Source organism: Oncorhynchus masou, unplaced genomic scaffold, assembly GCF_036934945.1.
Source record: "Oncorhynchus masou masou isolate Uvic2021 unplaced genomic scaffold, UVic_Omas_1.1 unplaced_scaffold_988, whole genome shotgun sequence".
In the NCBI taxonomy this organism is placed as follows: domain Eukaryota; kingdom Metazoa; phylum Chordata; class Actinopteri; order Salmoniformes; family Salmonidae; genus Oncorhynchus; species Oncorhynchus masou.
This window is the reverse complement of record NW_027016399.1, coordinates 6,917-32,500: the sequence shown is the minus strand read 5'-3', so window position 1 is coordinate 32,500 and position 25,584 is coordinate 6,917. Positions and strand designations below refer to the sequence as shown.

At 45.6% G+C, this 25,584-nt stretch overlaps 1 long non-coding RNA gene and 1 pseudogene across 1 annotated transcript; both read left to right on the top strand.

The window, feature by feature from the left end:
- LOC135538601 (tripartite motif-containing protein 16-like) overlaps positions 1–7,597 on the top strand; it is a 23,239-nt pseudogene extending 15,642 nt beyond the window's left edge.
- A 1,430-nt stretch (positions 7,598–9,027) lies between these two features.
- LOC135538602 (uncharacterized) lies at positions 9,028–10,834 on the top strand. The gene is made up of 2 exons (XR_010455451.1): positions 9,028–10,011; positions 10,129–10,834. It is a non-coding gene; the product is annotated as an uncharacterized LOC135538602 (long non-coding RNA).
- The last annotated feature ends 14,750 nt before the right edge of the window (positions 10,835–25,584 follow it).

Here is a 25,584-nt window from a genome sequence, read left to right as displayed (position 1 = left end):
CTCTCCAGAGGTATCAGTCTCTCTCTCTCCAGAGGTATCAGTCTCTCTCTCTCTCGAGAGGTATCAGTCTCTCTCTCTCTCTCTCTCCAGAGGTATCAGTCTCTCTCTCTCTCTCTCTCCAGAGGTATCAGTCTCTCTCTCTCTCTCAGAGGTATCAGTCTCTCTCTCTCCAGAGGTATCAGTCTCTCTCTCTCCAGAGGTATCAGTCTCTCTCCAGAGGTATCAGTCTCTCTCTCTCTCTCTCCAGAGGTATCAGTCTCTCTCTCTCTCTCCAGAGGTATCAGTCTCTCTCTCTCTCTCTCTCCAGAGGTATCAGTCTCTCTCTCTCCAGAGGTATCAGTCTCTCTCTCTCTCTCTCTCTCCAGAGGTATCAGTCTCTCTCTCTCTCTCTCTCTCCAGAGGTATCAGTCTCTCTCTCTCTCTCTCTCCCCAGAGGTATCAGTCTCTCTCTCTCTCTCTCCAGAGGTATCAGTCTCTCTCTCTCTCTCTCCAGAGGTATCAGTCTCTCTCTCTCTCTCTCTCTCCAGAGGTATCAGTCTCTCTCTCTCTCTCTCTCCAGAGGTATCAGTCTCTCTCTCTCTCTCTCTCTCTCTCCAGAGGTATCAGTCTCTCTCTCTCTCTCTCTCCAGAGGTATCAGTCTCTCTCTCTCTCTCTCTCTCTCCAGAGGTATCAGTCTCTCTCTCTCTCTCTCTCTCCAGAGGTATCAGTCTCTCTCTCTCTCTCCAGAGGTATCAGTCTCTCTCTCTCTCTCCAGAGGTATCAGTCTCTCTCTCTCTCTCCAGAGGTATCAGTCAGAGGTATCAGTCTCTCTCTCTCTCTCCAGAGGTATCAGTCTCTCTCTCTCTCTCTCTCCAGAGGTATCAGTCTCTCTCTCTCTCTCTCTCCAGAGGTATCAGTCTCTCTCTCTCTCTCTCCAGAGGTATCAGTCTCTCTCTCTCTCTCTCTCCAGAGGTATCAGTCTCTCTCTCTCCAGAGGTATCAGTCTCTCTCTCTCTCTCTCCAGAGGTATCAGTCTCTCTCTCTCTCTCTCTCTCCAGAGGTATCAGTCTCTCTCTCTCTCTCTCTCTCCAGAGGTATCAGTCTCTCTCTCTCTCTCTCCAGAGGTATCAGTCTCTCTCTCTCTCAGAGGTATCAGTCTCTCTCTCCAGAGGTATCAGTCTCTCTCTCTCCAGAGGTATCAGTCTCTCTCTCTCTCTCTCTCCAGAGGTATCAGTCTCTCTCTCTCTCTCTCCAGAGGTATCAGTCTCTCTCTCTCAGAGGTATCAGTCTCTCTCTCTCTCTCTCCAGAGGTATCAGTCTCTCTCTCTCTCTCTCCAGAGGTATCAGTCTCTCTCTCTCTCTCTCTCCAGAGGTATCAGTCTCTCTCTCTCCAGAGGTATCAGTCTCTCTCTCTCCAGAGGTATCAGTCTCTCTCTCTCCAGAGGTATCAGTCTCTCTCTCTCCAGAGGTATCAGTCTCTCTCTCTCCAGAGGTATCAGTCTCTCTCTCTCTCTCTCTCCAGAGGTATCAGTCTCTCTCTCTCTCTCTCTCCAGAGGTATCAGTCTCTCTCTCTCCAGAGGTATCAGTCTCTCTCTCTCTCTCTCTCCAGAGGTATCAGTCTCTCTCTCTCTCTCTCTCCAGAGGTATCAGTCTCTCTCTCTCTCTCCAGAGGTATCAGTCTCTCTCTCTCCAGAGGTATCAGTCTCTCTCTCTCTCTCTCTCCAGAGGTATCAGTCTCTCTCTCTCCAGAGGTATCAGTCTCTCTCTCTCCAGAGGTATCAGTCTCTCTCTCTCTCTCTCTCCAGAGGTATCAGTCTCTCTCTCTCTCTCTCCAGAGGTATCAGTCTCTCTCTCTCTCTCTCTCCAGAGGTATCAGTCTCTCTCTCTCCAGAGGTATCAGTCTCTCTCTCTCCAGAGGTATCAGTCTCTCTCTCTCCAGAGGTATCAGTCTCTCTCTCTCTCTCTCCAGAGGTATCAGTCTCTCTCTCTCTCTCTCCAGAGGTATCAGTCTCTCTCTCTCCAGAGGTATCAGTCTCTCTCTCTCTCTCTCTCTCTCTCTCTCTCTCTCCAGAGGTATCAGTCTCTCTCTCTCTCTCTCTCCAGAGGTATCAGTCTCTCTCTCTCTCTCCAGAGGTATCAGTCTCTCTCTCTCCAGAGCTATCAGTCTCTCTCTCTCTCTCTCTCCAGAGGTATCAGTCTCTCTCTCTCTCTCTCTCCAGAGGTATCAGTCTCTCTCTCTCTCTCTCCAGAGGTATCAGTCTCTCTCTCTCTCTCTCAGAGGTATCAGTCTCTCTCTCTCTCTCCAGAGGTATCAGTCTCTCTCTCTCTCTCTCTCAGAGGTATCAGTCTCTCTCTCTCTCTCTCTCAGAGGTATCAGTCTCTCTCTCTCTCTCTCCAGAGGTATCAGTCTCTCTCTCTCTCTCTCTCAGAGGTATCAGTCTCTCTCTCTCAGAGGTATCAGTCTCTCTCTCTCCAGAGGTATCAGTCTCTCTCTCTCCAGAGGTATCAGTCTCTCTCTCTCTCTCTCCAGAGGTATCAGTCTCTCTCTCTCTCTCCAGAGGTATCAGTCTCTCTCTCTCCAGAGGTATCAGTCTCTCTCTCTCTCTCTCCAGAGGTATCAGTCTCTCTCTCTCTCTCTCCAGAGGTATCAGTCTCTCTCTCTCTCTCTCCAGAGGTATCAGTCTCTCTCTCTCTCTCTCCAGAGGTATCAGTCTCTCTCTCTCTCTCTCCAGAGGTATCAGTCTCTCTCTCTCTCTCTCTCCAGAGGTATCAGTCTCTCTCTCTCTCTCCAGAGGTATCAGTCTCTCTCTCTCTCTCCAGAGGTATCAGTCTCTCTCTCTCTCTCTCTCTCCAGAGGTATCAGTCTCTCTCTCTCTCTCCAGAGGTATCAGTCTCTCTCTCTCTCTCTCTCTCCAGAGGTATCAGTCTCTCTCTCTCTCTCTCCAGAGGTATCAGTCTCTCTCTCTCTCTCTCTCCAGAGGTATCTGTCTCTCTCTCTCCAGAGGTATCAGTCTCTCTCTCTCCAGAGGTATCAGTCTCTCTCTCTCCAGAGGTATCAGTCTCTCTCTCTCCAGAGGTATCAGTCTCTCTCTCTCTCTCTCCAGAGGTCTCTCTCTCTCTCTCTCTCTCTCCAGAGGTCTCTCTCTCTCTCTCTCTCCAGAGGTCTCCAGAGGTCTCTCTCTCTCTCCAGAGGTCTCTCTCTCTCTCTCTCTCCAGAGGTCTCTCTCTCTCTCTCTCTCTCCAGAGGTCTCTCTCTCTCTCTCTCTCTCCAGAGGTATCAGTCTCTCTCTCTCTCTCTCCAGAGGTATCAGTCTCTCTCTCTCTCTCTCTCCAGAGGTATCAGTCTCTCTCTCTCTCCAGAGGTCTCTCTCTCTCTCTCTCCAGAGGTCTCTCTCTCTCTCCAGAGGTATCAGTCTCTCCAGAGGTATCAGTCTCTCTCTCTCTCTCCAGAGGTATCAGTCTCTCTCTCTCAGAGGTATCAGTCTCTCTCTCTCTCTCTCTCTCCAGAGGTATCAGTCTCTCTCTCTCTCTCTCCAGAGGTATCAGTCTCTCTCTCTCTCTCTCCAGAGGTATCAGTCTCTCTCTCTCTCTCTCTCCAGAGGTATCAGTCTCTCTCTCTCTCCTCTCCAGAGGTATCAGTCTCTCTCTCTCTCTCTCTCCCAGAGGTATCAGTCTCTCTCTCTCTCTCCAGAGGTATCAGTCTCTCTCTCTCTCTCCAGAGGTATCAGTCTCTCTCTCTCTCCAGAGGTATCAGTCTCTCTCTCTCTCTCTCCAGAGGTATCAGTCTCTCTCTCTCTCTCTCCCAGAGGTATCAGTCTCTCTCTCTCTCTCTCAGAGGTATCAGTCTCTCTCTCTCTCTCTCCAGAGGTATCAGTCTCTCTCTCTCTCTCTCCAGAGGTATCAGTCTCTCTCTCTCTCTCTCCCAGAGGTATCAGTCTCTCTCTCTCTCCAGAGGTATCAGTCTCTCTCTCTCTCCAGAGGTATCAGTCTCTCTCTCTCCAGAGGTATCAGTCTCTCTCTCTCTCAGAGGTATCAGTCTCTCTCTCTCTCCAGAGGTATCAGTCTCTCTCTCTCTCCAGAGGTATCAGTCTCTCTCTCTCTCCAGAGGTATCAGTCTCTCTCTCTCCAGAGGTATCAGTCTCTCTCTCTCTCCAGAGGTATCAGTCTCTCTCTCTCTCCAGAGGTATCAGTCTCTCTCTCTCTCTCTCTCCAGAGGTATCAGTCTCTCTCTCTCTCTCTCTCCAGAGGTATCAGTCTCTCTCTCTCTCTCCAGAGGTATCAGTCTCTCTCTCTCTCTCCAGAGGTATCAGTCTCTCTCTCTCTCTCTCTCCAGAGGTATCAGTCTCTCTCTCTCTCTCTCCAGAGGTATCAGTCTCTCTCTCTCTCTCTCTCCAGAGGTATCAGTCTCTCTCTCTCTCTCTCCAGAGGTATCAGTCTCTCTCTCTCTCTCTCCAGAGGTATCAGTCTCTCTCTCTCTCTCTCCAGAGGTATCAGTCTCTCTCTCTCTCTCTCCAGAGGTATCAGTCTCTCTCTCTCTCTCTCCAGAGGTATCAGTCTCTCTCTCTCTCTCTCCAGAGGTATCAGTCTCTCTCTCTCTCTCTCCAGAGGTATCAGTCTCTCTCTCTCTCTCTCTCCAGAGGTATCAGTCTCTCTCTCTCTCTCTCTCCAGAGGTATCAGTCTCTCTCTCTCTCTCTCCAGAGGTATCAGTCTCTCTCTCTCTCTCTCTCTCCAGAGGTATCGGTCTCTCTCTCTCTCTCCAGAGGTATCGGTCTCTCTCTCTCTCCAGAGGTATCGGTCTCTCTCTCTCTCTCCAGAGGTATCGGTCTCTCTCTCTCTCCAGAGGTATCGGTCTCTCTCTCTCTCCAGAGGTATCGGTCTCTCTCTCTCTCCAGAGGTATCGGTCTCTCTCTCTCTCCAGAGGTATCGGTGTCTCTCTCTCTCTCCAGAGGTATCGGTGTCTCTCTCTCTCTCCAGAGGTATCGGTCTCTCTCTCTCTCTCCAGAGGTATCGGTCTCTCTCTCTCTCCAGAGGTATCGGTCTCTCTCTCTCTCCAGAGGTATCGGTCTCTCTCTCTCTCCAGAGGTATCGGTCTCTCTCTCTCCAGAGGTATCGGTCTCTCTCTCCCAGAGGTATCGGTGTCTCTCTCTCTCTCCAGAGGTATCGGTGTCTCTCTCTCTCTCCAGAGGTATCGGTGTCTCTCTCTCTCTCCAGAGGTATCGGTGTCTCTCTCTCTCTCCAGAGGTATCAGTCTCGCTCTCTCTCTCTCTCTCTCCAGAGGTATCAGTGTCTCTCTCTCTCTCTCTCTCTCTCCAGAGGTATCAGTGTCTCTCTCTCTCTCCAGAGGTATCAGTCTCTCTCTCTCTCTCTCTCTCTCTCTCCAGAGGTATCAGTCTCTCTCTCTCTCTCGCTCTCTCTCTCTCCAGAGGTATCAGTCTCTCTCTCCAGAGGTATCAGTCTCTCTCTCTCCAGAGGTATCAGTCTCTCTCTCCAGAGGTATCAGTCTCTCTCTCCAGAGGTATCAGTCTCTCTCTCCAGAGGTATCAGTCTCTCTCTCCAGAGGTATCAGTCTCTCTCTCCAGAGGTATCAGTCTCTCTCTCCAGAGGTATCAGTCTCTCTCTCCAGAGGTATCAGTCTCTCTCTCCAGAGGTATCAGTCTCTCTCTCCAGAGGTATCAGTCTCTCTCTCAGAGGTATCAGTCTCTCTCTCTCCAGAGGTATCAGTCTCTCTCTCCAGAGGTATCAGTCTCTCTCTCCAGAGGTATCAGTCTCTCTCTCCAGAGGTATCAGTCTCTCTCTCCAGAGGTATCAGTCTCTCTCTCCAGAGGTATCAGTCTCTCTCTCCAGAGGTATCAGTCTCTCTCTCCAGAGGTATCAGTCTCTCTCTCCAGAGGTATCAGTCTCTCTCTCCAGAGGTATCAGTCTCTCTCTCCAGAGGTATCAGTCTCTCTCTCCAGAGGTATCAGTCTCTCTCTCCAGAGGTATCAGTCTCTCTCTCCAGAGGTATCAGTCTCTCTCTCCAGAGGTATCAGTCTCTCTCTCCAGAGGTATCAGTCTCTCTCTCCAGAGGTATCAGTCTCTCTCTCTCTCTCTCTCTCTCCAGAGGTATCAGTCTCTCTCTCTCTCTCTCTCTCTCCAGAGGTATCAGTCTCTCTCTCTCTCTCTCTCCAGAGGTATCAGTCTCTCTCTCTCCAGAGGTATCAGTCTCTCTCTCTCTCTCTCTCTCTCTCCAGAGGTATCAGTCTCTCTCTCTCCAGAGGTATCAGTCTCTCTCTCTCTCTCCAGAGGTATCAGTCTCTCTCTCTCTCTCTCCAGAGGTATCAGTCTCTCTCCAGTATCAGTGTATCTTCAGACTTACCCAGCATCGTTGTCCGTCCTCTTCAGTACTTTGAGATGTGAGTCAGACTGTGTCTGAACTGAGAGAGAAACTAGAAGACTTCCTTAAAGGAGAATGGACCAAGATCTCCACTACAGGTGTGTTGAAAACAATAAGAACATCAACTTTAGACCATTGAAAGTTCCCTACTAGTCATATACATGTGGAATATGGTCTGATGATAACATTCCCTCTCTCTGTCAATGTGTTTGTGTGTCTGTAGTGAATATAGTGGATGTTGTACTGCCTCCAGAGCCCAAGACCAGAGAACAGTTGTTACAATGTGAGTCTCTTTATTGTGAAGTAACTAACAGTCTCTTTTTACTGACACTCCTAACAATCCCTCTAGAAATATATAGCAATAGTAGATCTAATCAAAGACTGGGTCTCTATCTGACTCCTCATATTTCTCTGATTTGATCTCTGCTGTGCTCTAATCAAAGACAGGGGAGATACAGTATCTGACTTAACTTATTGTTCTGACTCCCCTCGTTGGTCTCTGCTCTTCTCCCAGATTCCTGTCAGCTCACACTGGACCCAAACACAGCAGGCACACTCCTCTCTCTGTCTGAAGGGAACAGAAAGGTGACACGTACAGACCAAGTCCAACCATATCCTGTCCATCCAGACAGATTCACCAACTACAGGCAGGTTCTGTGTAGAGAGGGTCTGTCTGGACGCTGTTACTGGGAGGTGGAGAGGACTGGTGATGTTGCTACAGCAGTCTCATATAAAGACATCAGCAGAACAGAGAGAGGTAATGATGGTAGATTTGGATACAATAACAAGTCCTGGAGTTTATATTACGATAGTGATGGTTATTGTTTCAGACACAATAATGTTGAGACTAAAGTATCAGGCCCTCAGTCCTCCAGAGTAGGAGTGTACCTGGATCACAAGGCAGGTACTCTGTCCTTCTACAGTGTCTCTGACACAATGACCCTCCTCCACAGAGTCCAGACCACATTCACTCAGCCCCTCTATCCTGGGTTTAGTGTCTATAATTATAATGGTTCTGCTGAGCTGGTTAAACTGTAAACTGATTTGTTACTAATTAAAATTCAATGCAATGTTTTAATCTTGTACATTTCCATGAATCATGATGTCTGGTGTTGATGTATATTGGTTGTCATTCAGAACCATTGATATGTTTTCTCAGTTGGTTCTCTGTCTCTATGTAATTCTCCTCAGTATCATTGATCAGCTTGTTGGCTCGGTCCTAATTGATGTGTTCTCTGTCACCTGGAGCTGCATGGAAAATGGTCCAGGAACTAAAGGACAATTCAGGACTAGTCAGCCCACTACAAGCTGGTATCACTTCCTTTCTACTAAACTATATGGTCTGGTTTCCCAGACACAGATGAATCCTAGTCCTGGACTAAACAGTATGTTCAATGTAGATGTCCAGGAAACCGGCCCTAAATGTGTCATCTTTCATCCTCCCATACTGCTCAGTCCAGCAACATTAAACCTGTCCAGCAGGTGGTGCTGTTGACCAAACAATAAAACCAGCAGATATCTTGACTTGCCACTCAGTATATCAGTAATGTTCAGAATAGTACTTTAATATCATTGGAGATTGATGGTCTTTTTAATCCACTATCCAGAGTCAGGAACAGATGAAGTTAGGTCTGCTACTGTTCAGTGATTAAATATGATTTATGGTGATGGGAAATAATAAAAAACACTCAACTTCATCTAGTAATAGTTTTCCTTTGTTATTTATTCCAAGGTGTGTCTTTAACTTGTAAATGTATTTTGTAGAAGTGAGCTAGTGGTGTGGCTGATAGAATAGAATGAAGAGGGAGGAGGGGAGGAAGAGGGGAGGAGTGAAGGGCTGTTCAAGAAACCAGATGAGGAAGAGGAAGATGTTCAGGGGAATTACTGTCTCTGTTCCAAATGGTTCCCTATTCCCTACGTAGTGCACTACAGTGCTTCTGACCAGGTCTAAAGTAGTGTTCTACGTAGGGAATAGGGTGTAGATATATTACAATATCATGCTTTAGTGTTTGGCACAAAAATATATTAGATCTCCACCCCCCCACTTCCTGTCTGTCATCCCCCAGTTCTGTTAAGACTTCCTCTCATTGAACTGGGCCTCATTCTAAATGGTCACTTTGTATTGATAGTCCATACTGGTCTTTACTATGGTTCTACATACAGTACCTGTATTGATAGTCCATACTGGTCTTTACTATGGTTCTACATACAGTATCTGTATTGATGGTCCATACTGGTCTTTACTATGGTTCTACATACAGTATCTGTATTGATAGTCCATACTGGTCTTTACTATGGTTCTACATACAGTACCTGTATTGATAGTCCATACTGGTCTTTACTATGGTTCTACATACAGTACCTGTATTGATAGTCCATACTGGTCTTTACTATGGTTCTACATACAGTATCTGTATTGATAGTCCATACTGGTCTTTACTATGGTTCTACATACAGTACCTGTATTGATAGTCCATACTGGTCTTTACTATGGTTCCACATACAGTACCTGTATTGATGAGGGCCTCATCATCTGGCAGTAAAACCCTATGGACCTGAAAGGGACTGCAGTGTGCTCCAGTCTCCATCAGGGGGCAGTAAAACCCTATGGACCTGAAAGGGACTGCAGTGTGCTCCAGTCTCCAACAGGGGGCAGTAAAACCCTATGGACCTGAAATGGACTGCAGTGTGCTCCAGTCTCCAGCAGGGGGGCAGTAAACCCCTATGGACCTGAAAGGGACTGCAGTGTGCTCCAGTCTCCATCATCTGGCAGTAAAACCCTATGGACCTGAAAGGGACTGCAGTGTGCTCCAGTCTCCAGCAGGGGGCAGTAAAACCCTATGGACCTGAAAGGGACTGCAGTGTGCTCCAGTCTCCAGCAGGGGGCAGTAAAACCTTATGGACCTGAAAGGGAAAGTGAGGAGTAAAAATCAAAAGTGAATTTACATTGATGTTTCCACGGAGACATGAATCATATCTACGAGGCACCAAACTGAAGAAAATGAACTGAAACACGGAGGGACTAACTGAACTAAAATAATTCTGTTGCTAAATGTTTTGCTACAGTGTTCTCTAATCAATAACACCCTGGATTCAAATACTATTTGAAATCTTTCCAACACTTTGAGCATTTCCTTTGTCCTCCAGGTGGGCGGGGTTTGTTTGTACTTTTAGGACTTTTCTATTGGTTCCATTACAAAAAACTCAAACACTGCTAATTAAATATTCAACATTATTTTAACGCAGGTCTGTTTCCACATGCAATAAGCCTGTAACGTCTTGTATGATCTCATCAGGTAAAGGTGTGTCAAATGGAAGGGCAAGTCTCACCACTGAGAGGAAAACATCACTGGTCCACCTCTGCATCAGGTCAGCTATGTTGATCAGTACTGTCCCAGGGATGCTGGGAGCAGAGATGAACTCCCTGACCTGGTACCACCTATGGAGTTGTCATTTTAATATCAGTTTAACCCCATTACTGCTATAACACATAAACCATGTTAATAGAATGAAATGGATCCAGGTTCCATTTATTCTACATTAGATTTACTGCCTGTGGAACACTTCTCCATAGTGTCTGAAATCAAGATGACTGCAGGTCTGAATCCCAAACTAATGGGGGGAAATGGATCCATCTAATAAGATGGTATTTAGAGGTATGAACCTTTCTATTGGGGTGAATCATCCCCTTAACATACAGTAACAGTCAAAAGCTTGGACACACCTACTCATTCAAGGGTTTTTCTTAATTTTTACTATTTTCTACATTGTAGAAATGTAGGGAAGCCATCAAAACTATGAAATAACACATATGGAATCATGTAGTAACCAACAACGTGTTCAACAAATCAAGTGGAGGCCCGGTCATCTGATGCAGCCCTTCATCACTCTCCTTCTTGGTCAAATAGCCCTTACACAGCCTGGAGGGGTGTTGGGTCATTGTCCTGCTGAAAAACAAATGATAGTCCCACTAAGCACAAACCAGATGGGATGGCCTATCGCTGCAGAATGCTATGGTAGCCATGCTGGTTAAGTGTGCCTTGAATTCTAAATAAATCACTGACATTCACCAGCAAAGCACCATCACACCTCCTCCTCCATGCTTCACGATGGGAGCCACACATGCAGAGATCATCTGTTCACCTACTCTGCTCCTCACAAAGACATCACACCTCCTCCTCCATGCTTCACGGTGGGAACCACACATGCAGAGATCATCTGTTCATCTAATCTGCTTCTCACAAAGACACAGTTGGAACCAGATATCTTAAATTTGAACTCATCAGACAAAAGGACAGATTTCCACCGGTCTAATGTCCATTGCTCGTGTTTCTTGGCTCAAGCAAGTCTCTTCTTATTATTGGTGTCCATTAGCAGTGGTTTCTTTGCAGCAATTGATAGTGAGGGTGTTTTCTGTTAACAGAATGTGTTTCTTGTTAAAAGGCTGAATATCAATAAAGGGAATAAGCAAAGACACTGTGGAATTCTGGGATTGAGTTTACTTATTGGTATAATTATATAGTGAACTATAGTTATCTGTACTTATTGGTATAAATCTATAATGAACTATAGTTATCTGTACTTATTGGTATAATTATATAGTGAACTGTAGTTATCTGTACTTAATGGTATAATTCTATAATGAACTATAGTTATCTGTACTTAATGGTATAATTATATAGTGAACTATAGTTATCTGTACTTAATGGTATAATTCTATAATGAACTATAGGGATCTGTACTTAATCCTATAATGGCCCATAGTAATAGGTTAGCCAGCCAGCTATTGTCGTTCTTTTAAAGTAACGGAACGCAATCAACCTTGCTAGCTAGCCAGCTAGCCCCCGAATAGCAGCACTGTAGAAACTATTACACTCGACGGAACGACTTGATTAGTGTAGTGTCAACATCGCAGCCACTACCAGCTAGCCTACTCCAGCAGTACTGTTTCATTTCAATCATTTTAGTCAATAAGATTCTTGCTACGTAAGCTTAACTTTCTGAACATTCGAGACGTGTAGTCCACTTGTCATTCCAATCTCCTTTGCATTAGCGTAGCCTCTTCTGTACCCTGTTAACTATGTGTCTATCTATCCCTGTTCTCTCCTCTCTGCACAGACCATACAAACGCTCCACACCGCGTGGCCGCGGCCACCCTAATCTGGTGGTCCCAGCGCGCACGACCCACGTGGAGTTCCTGGTCTCCGGTAGCCTCTGGAACTGCCGATCTGCGGCCAACAAGGCAGAGTTCATCTCAGCCTATGCCTCCCTCCAGTCCCTCGACTTCCTGGCACTGACGGAAACATGGATCACCACAGATAACACTGCTACTCCTACTGCTCTCTCTTCGTCCGCCCACGTGTTCTCGCACACCCCGAGAGCTTCTGGTCAGCGGGGTGGTGGCACCGGGATCCTCATCTCTCCCAAGTGGTCATTCTCTCTCTCCCCCTTACCCATCTATCTATCGCCTCCTTTGAATTCCATGCTGTCACAGTTACCAGCCCTTTCAAGCTTAACATTCTTATCATTTATCGCCCTCCAGGTTCCTCGGAGAGTTCATCAATGAGCTTGATGCCTTGATAAGCTCCTTTCCTGAGGACGGCTCACCTCTCACAGTCCTGGGCGACTTTAACCTCCCCACGTCTACCTTTGACTCATTCCTCTCTGCCTCCTTCTTTCCACTCCTCTCCTCTTTTGACCTCACCCTCTCACCTTCCCCCTACTCACAAGGCAGGCAATACGCTCGACCTCATCTTTACTAGATGCTGTTCTTCCACTAACCTCACTGCAACTCCCCTCCAAGTCTCCGACCACTACCTTGTATCCTTTTCCCTCTCGCTCTCATCCAACACTTCCCACACTGCCCCTACTCGGATGGTATCGCGCCGTCCCAACCTTCGCTCTCTCTCCCCCGCTACTCTTTCCTCTTCCATCCTTTCATCTCTTCCCTCTGCTCATACCTTCTCCAACCTTTCTCCTGACTCTGCCTCCTCAACCCTCCTCTCTTCCCTTTCTGCATCCTTTGACTCTCTATGTCCCCTATCCTCCAGGCCGGCTCGGTCCTCCCCTCCCGCTCCGTGGCTCGATGACTCATTGCGAGCTCACAGAACAGAGCTCCGGGCAGCCGAGCGGAAATGGAGGAAAACTCGCCTCCCTGCGGACCTGGCATCCTTTCACTCCCTCCTCTCTACATTTTCCTCCTCTGTCTCTGCTGCTAAAGCCACTTTCTACCACTCTAAATTCCAAGCATCTGCCTCTAACCCTAGGAAGCTCTTTGCCACCTTCTCCTCCCTCCTGAATCCTCCTCCCCCTCCCCCCTCCTCCCTCTCTGCAGATGACTTCGTCAACCATTTTGAAAAGAAGGTCGACGACATCCGATCCTCGTTTGCTAAGTCAAACGACACCGCTGGTTCTGCTCACACTGCCCTACCCTGTGCTCTGACCTCTTTCTCCCCTCTCTCTCCAGATGAAATCTCGCTTCTTGTGACGGCCGGCCGCCCAACAACCTGCCCGCTCGACCCTATCCCCTCCTCTCTCCTCCAGACCATTTCCGGGGACCTTCTCCCTTACCTCACCTCGCTCATCAACTCATCCCTGACCGCTGGCTACGTCCCTTCCGTCTTCAAGAGAGCGAGAGTTGCACCCTTCTGAAGAAACCTACACTCGATCCCTCCGATGTCAACAACTACAGACCAGTATCCCTTCTTTCTTTTCTCTCCAAAACTCTTGAACGTGCCGTCCTTGGCCAGCTCTCCCGCTATCTCTCTCAGAATGACCTTCTTGATCCAAATCAGTCAGGTTTCAAGACTAGTCATTCAACTGAGACTGCTCTTCTCTGCATCACGGAGGCGCTCCGCACTGCTAAAGCTAACTCTCTCTCCTCTGCTCTCATCCTTTTAGACCTATCGGCTGCCTTCGATACTGTGAACCATCAGATCCTCCTCTCCACCCTCTCCGAGTTGGGCATCTCCGGCGCGGCCCACGCTTGATTGCGTCCTACCTGACAGGTCGCTCCTACCAGGTGGCGTGGCGAGAATCTGTCTCCTCGCCACGCGCTCTCACCACTGGTGTCCCCCAGGGCTCTGTTCTAGGCCCTCTCCTATTCTCGCTATACACCAAGTCACTTGGCTCTGTCATAACCTCACATGGTCTCTCCTATCATTGCTATGCAGACGACACACAATTAATCTTCTCCTTTCCCCCTTCTGATGACCAGGTGGCGAATCGCATCTCTGCATGTCTGGCAGACATATCAGTGTGGATGACGGATCACCACCTCAAGCTGAACCTCGGCAAGACGGAGCTGCTCTTCCTCCCGGGGAAGGACTGCCCGTTCCATGATCTCGCCATCACGGTTGACAACTCCATTGTGTCCTCCTCCCAGAGCGCTAAGAACCTTGGCGTGATCCTGGACAACACCCTGTCGTTCTCAACCAACATCATGGCGGTGGCCCGTTCCTGTAGGTTCATGCTCTACAACATCCGCAGAGTACGACCCTGCCTCACACAGGAAGCGGCGCAGGTCCTAATCCAGGCACTTGTCATCTCCCGTCTGGATTACTGCAACTCGCTGCTGGCTGGGCTCCCTGCCTGTGCCATTAAACCCCTACAACTCATCCAGAACGCCGCAGCCCGTCTGGTGTTCAACCTTCCCAAGTTCTCTCACGTCACCCCGCTCCTCCGCTCTCTCCACTGGCTTCCAGTTGAAGCTCGCATCCGCTACAAGACCATGGTGCTTGCCTACGGAGCTGTGAGGGGAACGGCACCGCAGTACCTCCAGGCTCTGATCAGGCCCTACACCCAAGCAAGGGCACTGCGTTCATCCACCTCTGGCCTGCTCGCCTCCCTACCATTGAGGAAGTACAGTTCCCGCTCAGCCCAGTCAAAACTGTTCGCTGCTCTGGCCCCCCAATGGTGGAACAAACTCCCTCACGACGCCAGGACAGCGGAGTCAATCACCACCTTCCGGAGACACCTGAAACCCCACCTCTTCAAGGAATACCTAGGATAGGATAAGTAATCCTTCTCACCACCCCCCCTTAATGATTTAGATGCACTATTGTAAAGTGGCTGTTCCACTGGATGTCAGAAGGTGAATTCACCAATTTGTAAGTCGCTCTGGATAAGAGCGTCTGCTAAATGACTTAAATGTAAATGTAAATGTAAATATTATAGTCTGATAATGGCATGTAGCAATCTTATAATTTCCTATAGTAATCTGTACTTATTATTTCCTGGAAATAATCTATAGGTGCGCCACCAATATAATAGATCCAAGGAACGTGAGGGGAGGGGAACCCCGCCTAGAGGAAAGAACTTAGATTTGGAAACAATGGTGGAGTAAAGCCGAGGGGATCTGGTTATTAGCATAAAGTGGAGGGACGATGACACCTCTATAAGCATGAAACTGTATAAAAGGACTGAGACTGAGTCCGGCAGTTGGTCCATGGCCCAGCTCGGCTTGTTACTTTGTAATAAAGTCTATTTGAATTCACAAGTTCTGGTATCTGAGAAATATAATTGAGCAAATATTTCCACAACAAAAATGGCGAGCTTGCCAGGAGTGGCTACAAGGGACCAGCAAATGGTGGACAACTCTATGACTGCAGACGGGTCTTTCTGGATGAATTGCGCAAACAGGTGGACACTTAGATGAGAGGTAAGCTGTTTTTATTTAACTAGACAAGTCAGTTAAGAACAAATTCTTATTTACAATGACGGCCTACTGGGGAACAGTGGGTTAACTGCCTTGTTCAGGGGCAGAACGACAGATTTTTGCCTTGTCAGCTCGGGGATTTGATGTTATAACCTTTCAAATGATTTGTCCAATGCTCTAACCACTAGACTACCTGCCGCCCCAGTTCTTACTTATAGTTAATTTTTTTGTGATTCTTTTCGAGAGCCTGCCTAAGCAATAGAAACACCAAGTAGGTTTCTCAACATTTATTGAACTAAAGCTTTCGGGAGCTTCTGAATTCAATAAATGCATGAAAGAATAAACATAAAAAATGAAAAAGCTTTAAGGGTTGTAACAGTCTAAAATAAATATTAGTGTGGCCGCTGCAGATTGGGAGTGTGTGTTTCATCTGTTCTGGATGGTTCAGTTGAGTGGGGTTATTTACCTGTCTTGTTCAGGTGCTTCATCTGACCAGTCTGTTCAGTCTGTTTGAGTTAGGATTGTGTTGATTCAGTTGGGCCAAACTTGTCAGACTGAGTAAGGTGAGTCATTCAATTCATCCAGCTCGCTCATTCGCTCATCTGGGGCATTTATTCCATCTCATTCATCTGTCCTGTTGACTGTTCTGTTCCGTCCAGTTTGAAGTGACAACTGTCCATCTGCATGGTGGAATAGAATTAAATAAAAGACCTGTGGTTGCTGCCCTATAGTGTCTAGGAAATGTATCGATAGGGGACTGATCAGACAGGCAAAAATACATATGTTTACTGTCCTATAGTGTCTAGGAAGTGTATCGATAGGGGACTGATCAGACAGGCAAAAAGACCTATGTTGACCGCCTATTGTGAAGATGAAGTGAATCAATTAGGGACTACTCAGATAGGCAAAGATCCTGTTGTTACCGCTTGGCTGTGTTGAGGAAGTGAATCAGTAAAGGACTGCTCAGACAGGTAAAACCCTGTGGTTACAGCTTGGCTGTGTTGAGGAAGTGAATCAGTAAAGGACTACTCAGACAGGTAAAACCCTGTGGTTACAGCTTGGCTGTGTTGAGGAAGTGAATCAGTAAAGGACTACTCAGACAGGTAAAACCCTGTGGTTACAGCTTGGCTGTGTTGAGGAAGTGAATCAGTAAAGGACTACTCAGACAGGTAAAACCCTGTGGTTACAGCTTGGCTGTGTTGAGGAAGTGAATCAGTAAAGGACTACTCAGACAGGTAAAACCCTGTGGTTACCGCTTTTCTCTGTGACCAGGAAGTGTATCAGAAAAAGGATGAATTTGCAGGTGGTTTAGGAAAGCGTAAGAGGTGTGTAAAAGTGAGTGTAAAAGTTATCTGCTGTTGGTGCTGAATGGGTTGCACACTTCTCCCGGACCGTCACTTGACTGTGACCTGGTAGGGAGGACGCACCCAGTCCCACACTAAAGGAGGCAAGTGTGAATGGTACATGAATAACCATTGAAGTAATATAATACTAGAAGAACTGTCAGGATAAATTAAAAATACATGAACATTATTAAATTAAATGGTAATAAATATCATGACGATAAATACAGGCTGCAAATATGAGTAAAACAGCAGTATAAATTCTGGGCGCCAGGCGTTCCCTATGTAAGAAATGTTGACACTAATAGAAATGTTTAGAAATGGGGAAAACGCAGCAGGAAAATGGGCACTAAATGGTCAGAGGAGGGAACATTTGATGTCTCAGTATGTGAGGAAATGGAAACTCTAATAAAAACACATAAAACAAGTGACCCAGGAAAGAAAAGGATCAATAAAAGACGAGGTGTTAAACATGTTCAAAGCAGAAGGATTGTTGAAAAGTACAAAGAAAACTGGAGGAATGTTGAAGAAAGAATGAAAAGTCAGACAGGAAGAAGGTGGAATGGTTGGCAGAACCTCCACCCTGCACCAGTGGGTAAAACCCCCACCATGCACCAGTGGGTAAAACCAGTAGGTAAAACCTCCACCATACACCAGTGGGTAAAACCAGTAGGTAAAACCTTCACCATACACCAGTGGGTAAAACCAGTAGGTAAAACCTCCACCATACACCAGTGGGTAAAACCAGTAGGTAAAACCTTCACCATACACCAGTGGGTAAAACCAGTAGGTAAAACCTCCACCATACACCAGTGGGTAAAACCTCCACCATGCACCAGTAGGTAAAACCCCCACCATGCACCAGTGGGTAAAACCAGTAGGTAAAACCTTCACCATACACCAGTGGGTAAAACCAGTAGGTAAAACCTCCACCATACACCAGTGGGTAAAACCTCCACCATACACCAGTGGGTAAAACCTCCACCATACACCAGTGGGTAAAACCAGTAGGTAAAACCTCCACCATGCACCAGTAGGTAAAACCAGTAGGTAAAACCTCCACCATGCACCAGTGGGTAAAACCTCCACCATACACCAGTAGGTAAAACCTCCACCATGCACCAGTGGGTAAAACCTCCACCATACACCAGTAGGTAAAACCTCCACCGTACACCAGTGGGTAAAACCTCCACCATACACCAGTAGGTAAAACCTCCACCGTACACCAGTAGAACCTCCACCATACACCAGTAGGTAAAACCTCCACCATGCACCAGTAGAACCTCCACCATACACCAGTAGGTAAAACCCCCCGGTGTCCAGAGTGGTGGAAATAAAGAGAGAAACAAAGGTGGAAGATGAGAAGGAGACTCCCTCTGTGGCCTCTCAGGTAAAAGAAAAGGACCTGGAAAGGACAGGGGAGACCAAGCAATGTGCAGGAAGGAACCCAGAAAAGTTGAACAGTTATGAAAGATTATGTGGAAACAGGAAGTGTGAATGATTTGGTAATATGGGTTATTAGTAATAGTGATATTTAAGGTGCAATACTGGAATAAGACATTAAGTCATCCATATTCTCCAGTAATACATTTATAGTTTAGGTTCTAATAAAAGGTATTAAGTGTTGTGACCAATGAATTATTATCCGGGGAAGTGGGTAGCGCTGCCTTGGAAAATAGTTAATAGAAGGTGTGTATTATTTAAAGAAGGGAAAGGTTTGGGAACAATAACGACCCCGTTTCTCCCTGTCAGATGGAGGATTTTAATAAAGCCATGGAGTCGCTGAAAGAAGCACGAGATCTTTCTACCGATTCTTCTGGAATTTGGGGAATTAATAGATGAAGTCAGCTACAAAAAGACTGGGTATGTGAGGACATTGATATAATTAATAGATGTACTCAGCTCCAAAAAGACTGGGTATGTGAGGACATTGATATAATTAATAGATGTACTCAGCTCCAAAAAGACTGGGTATGTGAGGACATTGATATAATTAATAGATGAAGTCAGCTACAAAAAGACTGGCTATGTGAGGACATTGATATAATTAATAGATGTGCTTAACTACAAAAAGACTGGGTATGTGCGGACATTGATATAATTAATAGATGTACTCAGCTCCAAAAAGACTGGGTATGTGAGGACATTGATATAATTAATAGATGTACTGAGCTACGAAAAGACTGGGTATGTGAGGACATTGATATAATTAATAGATGTACTCAGCTACAAAAAGACTGGGTAAGTGAGGACCTTGATATAATTAATAATGTACTTAGCTACATTGATCATGGGCCTCTTGGCTGCATCTCTGATCAGTCTTCTCCTTGTATGAGCTGAAAGTTTAGAGGGACGGCCAGGTCTTGGTAGATTTGCAGTGGTCTGATACTCCTACCATTTCAATATTATCGCTTGCACAGTGCTCCTTGGGATGTTTAAAGCTTGGGAAATCTTTTGTATCCAAATCCGGCTTTAAACTTCTTCACAACAGTATCTCGGACCTGCCTGGTGTGTTCCTTGTTCTTCATGATGCTCTCTGCGCTTTTAACGGACCTCTGAGACTATCACAGTGCAGGTGCATTTATACGGAGACTTGATTACACACAGGTGGATTGTATTTATCATCATTAGTCATTTAGGTCAACATTGGATCATTCAGAGATCCTCACTGAACTTCTGGAGAGAGTTTGCTACACTGAAAGTAAAGGGGCTGAATAATTTTGCACGCCCAATTTTTCAGTTTTTGATTTGTTAAAAAAGTTTGAAATATCCAATAAATGTCATTCCACTTCATGATTGTGTCCCACTTGTTGTTGATTCATCACAAAAACATACCGTTTTATATCTTTATGTTTGAAGCCTGAAATGTGGCAAAAGGTCGCAAAGTTCAAGGGGGCCGAATACTTTCGCAAGGCACTGTATCGGTGTATCGCCTCGATCGATAGTGGTTCTTAGAGGTTACAGATTCTATGTGAAGGATGTTGTATGAGATCACTTCTTACCCAACGTTGTAGTAGAGGCCAGGGATACCAGGAAAACGTATTTTGGGATGAAGAATCTGGTGAAATGCCAGGGGAAGGGATTCTAAAGGGAACACATTTAAATTATATGGCCAAACACTCCTTGTTAACTCAGAAAGCCTTGGGTTTTTTTTTGATCTCATGAGATGTTGTATGTGGTTTTACTCTGATATAGATTTACATTTGATGTGGTTTTACTCTGATATAGATTTATATTTGATGTGGGTTTACTCTGATATAGATTTACATTTGGTGTGGTTTTACTCTGATATAGATTTACATTTGATGTGGTTTTACTCTGATATAGATTTCTAGAATGTAGGAAAGGGGTGGAGGGGTAACAAGGAATTAGCAAAGGGGTTACTAAACCTAAAATGAAGTGGACATGGTTTCAGTTAGTTCATGAACATTGTGGTGGTTATGGAGAATAGGACTGAATAAAAGATACATGAACGTTGGTGGATTGAAACAAACATTTAATGATGAGAGTAAAGACAGTGGATTTACAATTATCAAGTTTGGTTTATAATTAATACATTTAATGATGAGAGTAAAGACAGTGGATTTACAATTATCAAGTTTGGTTTATAATTAATACATTTTGGCTTGCTGATTAATACGTAACATAGTGAATGCTAACGAAATGTACAATTTATTTTCCAGAAAAGGGGGTTTCATTATCTCTCATTGGAAGGTCCCCAGAGACTGTGGTGTCGGGGAGAGCAGGATAAAAGGGGGTTTCATTATCTCTCATTGGAAGGTCCCCAGAGACTGTGGTGTCGGGGAGAGCAGGATAAAAGGGGGTTTCATTATCTCTCATTGGAAGGTCCCCAGAGACTGTGGTGTCGGGGAGAGCAGGATAAAAGGGGGTTTCATTATCTCTCATTGGAAGGTCCCCGGAGACTGTGGTGTCGGGGAGAGCAGGATAAAAGGGGGTTTCATTATCTCTCATTGGAAGGTCCCCAGAGACTGTGGTGTCGGGGAGAGCAGGATAAAAGGGGGTTTCATTATCTCTCATTGGAAGGTCCCCGGAGACTGTGGTATCGGGGAGAGCAGGATAAAAGGGGGTTTCATTATCTCTCATTGGAAGGTCCCCAGAGACTGTGGTGTCGGGGAGAGCAGGATAAAAGGGGGTTTCATTATCTCTCATTGGAAGGTCCCCAGAGACTGTGGTGTCGGGGAGAGCAGGATAAAAGGGGGTTTCATTATCTCTCATTGGAAGGTCCCCAGAGACTGTGGTGTCGGGGAGAGCAGGATAAAAGGGGGTTTCATTATCTCTCATTGGAAGGTCCCCAGAGACTGTGGTGTCGGGGAGAGCAGGATAAAAGGGGGTTTCATTATCTCTCATTGGAAGGTCCCCAGAGACTGTGGTGTCGGGGAGAGCAGGATAAAAGGGGGTTTCATTATCTCTCATTGGAAGGTCCCCAGAGACTGTGGTGTCGGGGAGAGCAGGATAAAAGGGGGTTTCATTATCTCTCATTGGAAGGTCCCCAGAGACTGTGGTGTCGGGGAGAGCAGGATAAAAGTATCTGGATTAGGCCATATACAGACTTCCAGATAAGTGAGGCCTTGTTCAGGTGTCTTTTTGACCTACGGTTCACCAGCACACACACACAATTTACTGGTTACGAATATGCATTAGTGGGGTTGATAGTGTGGGAATTATTTTGGATGGGGTCTTTTCAATTCAGTTGTAAATTGGGTTTGCAGAAGGATGGAAATGTTTGGAAGGTTTTGAAATGGTTTGTGAAGGACAGGGAAAGAAAAGGGAGAGGAAATATTTAGTGGTGTCAAATGCCCTGTATCCTGACTTTCTGGTGAGACCAGAACAATCTCACTAGAAATGATAGAAACAGGTAGGATTTAATTATAAAATGAATGAGAAACACCAGTTTCTACTCTATTTAATGCAATCGCTTTGTCACATTTCTTTTTAATGTTACAGAAATCTGAGACAGCGCTCAGACGTAAGCAATATTTCTCCGCTGTGTTGGAGTCGACAGAAACATAAAATTACAACATAAAAATTCCCTTACCTTTGATGGTCTTCGATCAGAATGTAGTGGAAGGAGTCATACTTACCCAAAACAGCGTTTTGTTTCAAGTTGTGTGTCTTTGTGTTAGCAAATGCGACAAGTTCCAGCTGAAATGCATCCAAAATTACTTCTGGTCTCGAGGGGTTGCGCATCAAAACTTCAAAATTACACATTATATGTCGACTAAACTGGTCAGACTAAGTGCAGAATCAAGCTTTAGGATGCTATTAACGTACAAAACAATTCTCTCCTTGCTAGCGTCCCACCTTGCCAAAAATAAATGCAAATGCGCTACGCCAAATGCTAATAGCACTCGTTAAAACTCAAACGTTCATTAAAACACACATGCAGGGTACTCAATTCAAGCGACACTCGTTGTGAATCGAGCCAACAAGTCAGATTTTTAAAATGCTTTTCGGCGAAAGCATGAGAAGCTATTATCTGATAGCATGCAACACCCCGAAATACCTGAAGGGGACGTAAAAAAAAAAAGAAATAGCGTAGCCGGCACTACACAAAACGCAGAAATAAAATATAAAACATTCATTACCTTTGACAAGCTTCTTTGTTGGCACTCCTATATGTCCCATAAACATCACAATTGGGTCTTTTTTCGATTAAATCGGTCCTTGTATACCCAAAATGTCCATTTATGAAGACTGTGTGATCCAGGAAAAACACTTTTTCTAAACGCATCGTTATTTTTTTAAATTAAAAAAGTTGCCTATAAGCTTTGACAAAACGCTTCAAACTACTTTTGTAATCCAACTTTAGGTATTAGTAAACGTTAATACGCGATCGAATTCATCACGGGGCGATCTGTATTCAATAGCATTAAGTCTTCAGACGATGGTCGATATTCTCTCTACCAAAACTTCCTTTGTGATGCAGTGATGACAGGAAGTGCCTCTTCTTCGTTGAACCAAGGAATAACATCACACCAATTGCCAAGACTGGAGACATCGTGTGGAAGCTGTAGGAATTGTCAACTGGGAGCTATCTATTTCCCTATGTTGCCATAGACAATACAGGCAACTGGCGCATTGATATTTTTTTCTTTTGGGTTTTCAGTTTTCCCCGAGACACACGTTCTGTTATACTCACAGCCGTGGTTTAACCAGTTTTAGAAACTTCAGAGTGTTTTCTATCCACATATACTAATCATATGCATATACTATATTCCTGGCATGAGTAGCAGGACGTTGAAATGTTGCATGATTTTTTACAAAATGTTGAAATAAGTAGCCCTAGCTCTAACAGGTTTTAACGTACAAAAACAATTCTCAAATCGACCGGACAAACTGTATTCTTCTCGTGCAAGATGGAACAAAGGGCTCTCTGTGCGCAACGCGCGCCTGAAAGTTCATGTATTTTCTCACGACACCCAGTATTTTGCCTGCCAAAGGGTCAAAGCTCGCGGGATTTGCACAATTAAACGCTCTACTGATAGAAGACATCTCGCGGAAGACATAGAAACTGATCCCAGATCCATAGCTGGTTGGGAAGTGTGGGGGAGATGACATCAAAGTTGGCCCAACTTTTCTGATGAGAAAAATAGTTTGGGAGAATGGCTGCCCTGTGAGTCCTGCTATACTTACAGACATAATTCAAACGGTTTTAGAAGCTTTAGAGTGTTTTCTATTCAATAATAATTATTATATGCATATATTAGCAATTTTGGACAGATTTTTTTCCAGTTTACTATGGGCACGCAATTCATCCAAAGGGGGCAGTATTGCCCGAGCCTTAACAGGTTTTAACCATTGCTTTATGAGATAAGTTGATTGGTTATTGAAATTAGTTTATTTTTGATTTAACGTTTTTGAATAATGTTGGAGACTGGAACATATAGGGGTTTACTGCCCCCTGCTGGAGACTGGAACACACTGCAGTCCCTTTCAGGTCCATAGGGTTTTACTGCCCCCTGCTGGAGACTGGAGCACACTGCAGTCCCTTTCAGGTCCATAGGGTTTTACTGCCCCCTGCTGGAGACTGGAGCACACTGCAGTCCCTGGCTTTCTTTGTGCAGCTTGAGGATGAGGTCCTCATCACCTGTTGTGACGGATCCAACAAATATCCCCAGGTGAAGGCAGGGTCCCATCTCATCCAACACATCATTGACTCTTATAGGATGGAGCATTACCCATGTTAAACTATGGAATGAACTGTACATTTTATGGTGAATTTTAATACAGAAACTTTAATACAATAATTCCTTGAATGTAATTAGTTTGTGTTTTGTAATGATGTTATTGAAACAGAATAAGTCAGTAATGAGGGAATAAATAAGTCCAGTACAACCATTACCTCTCTCCTCTTTCACATCCCTCTATCATCACTCCATGGGGAGTACAACCATTACCTCTCTCCTCTTTCACATCCCTCTATCATCACTCCATGGGGGAGTACAACCATTACCTCTCTCCTCTTTCACATCCCTCTATCATCACTCCATGGGGGAGTACAACCATTACCTCTCTCCTCTTTCACATCCCTCTATCATCACTCCATGGGGGAGTACAACCATTACCTCTCTCCTCTTTCACATCCCTCTATCATCATTCCATGGGGGAGTACAACCATTTCCTCTCTCCTCTTTCACATCCCTCTATCATCACTCCATGGGGGAGTACAACCATTACCTCTCTCCTCTTTCACATCCCTCTATCATCACTCCATGGGGGAGTACAACCATTTCCTCTCTCCTCTTTCACATCCCTCTATCATCACTCCATGGGGGAGTACAAACATTACCTCTCTCCTCTTTCACATCCCTCTATCATCACTCCATGGGGGAGGACAACCATTACCTCTCTCCTCTTTCACATCTGGCATCTGATGTAACAACACAGCACCTAAACCTGCTTTAGAGGCATCTGGACACCACCTGGTATCATACTGCTGTAACAACACAGCACCTAAACCTGCTTTAGAGGCATCTGGACACCACCTGGTATCATACTGCTGTAACAACACAGCACCTAAACCTGCTTTAGAGGCATCTGGACACCACCTGGTATCATACTGCTGTAACAACACAGCACCTAAACCTGCTTTAGAGGCATCTGGACACCACCTGGTATCATACTGCTGTAACAACACAGCACCTAAACCTGCTTTAGAGGCATCTGGACACCACCTGGTATCATACTGCTGTAACAACACAGCACCTAAACCTGCTTTAGAGGCATCTGGACACCACCTGGTATCATACTGCTGTAACAACACAGCACCTAAACCTGCTTTAGAGGAATCTGGACACCACCTGGTATCATACTGCTGTAACAACACAGCACCTAAACCTGCTTTAGAGGCATCTGGACACCACCTGGTATCATACTGCTGTAACACAGCACCTAAACCTGCTTTAGGGGCATCTGGACACCACCTGGTATCATACTGCTGTAACAACACAGCACCTAAACCTGCTTTAGAGGCATCTGGACACCACCTAGTATCATACTGCTGTAACAACACAGCACCTAAACCTGCTTTAGGGGCATCTGGACACCACCTAGTATCATACTGCTGTAACAACACAGCACCTAAACCTGCATTAGAGGCATCTGGACACCACCTGGTATCATACTGCTGTAACAACACAGCACCTAAACCTGCTTTAGGGGCATCTGGACACCACCTAGTATCATACTGCTGTAACAACACAGCACCTAAACCTGCATTAGAGGCATCTGGACACCACCTGGTATCATACTGCTGTAACAACACAGCACCTAAACCTGCTTTAGGGCATCTGGACACCACCTAGTATCATACTGCTGTTACACAGCACCTAAACCTGCATTAGAGGCATCTGGACACCACCTGGTATCATACTGCTGTAACAACACAGCACATAAACCTGCTTTAGAGGCATCTGGACACCACCTGGTATCATACTGCTGTAACAACACAGCACCTAAACCTGCTTTAGAGGCATCTGGACACCACCTGGTATCATACTGCTGTAACAACACAGCACCTAAACCTGCTTTAGAGGCATCTGGACACCACCTGGTATCATACTGCTGTAACACAGCACCTAAACCTGCTTTAGAGGCATCTGGACACCACCTAGTATCATACTGCTGTAACAACACAGCACCTAAACCTGCTTTAGAGGCATCTGGGCACCACCTGGTATCATACTGCTGTAACAACACAGCACCTAAAC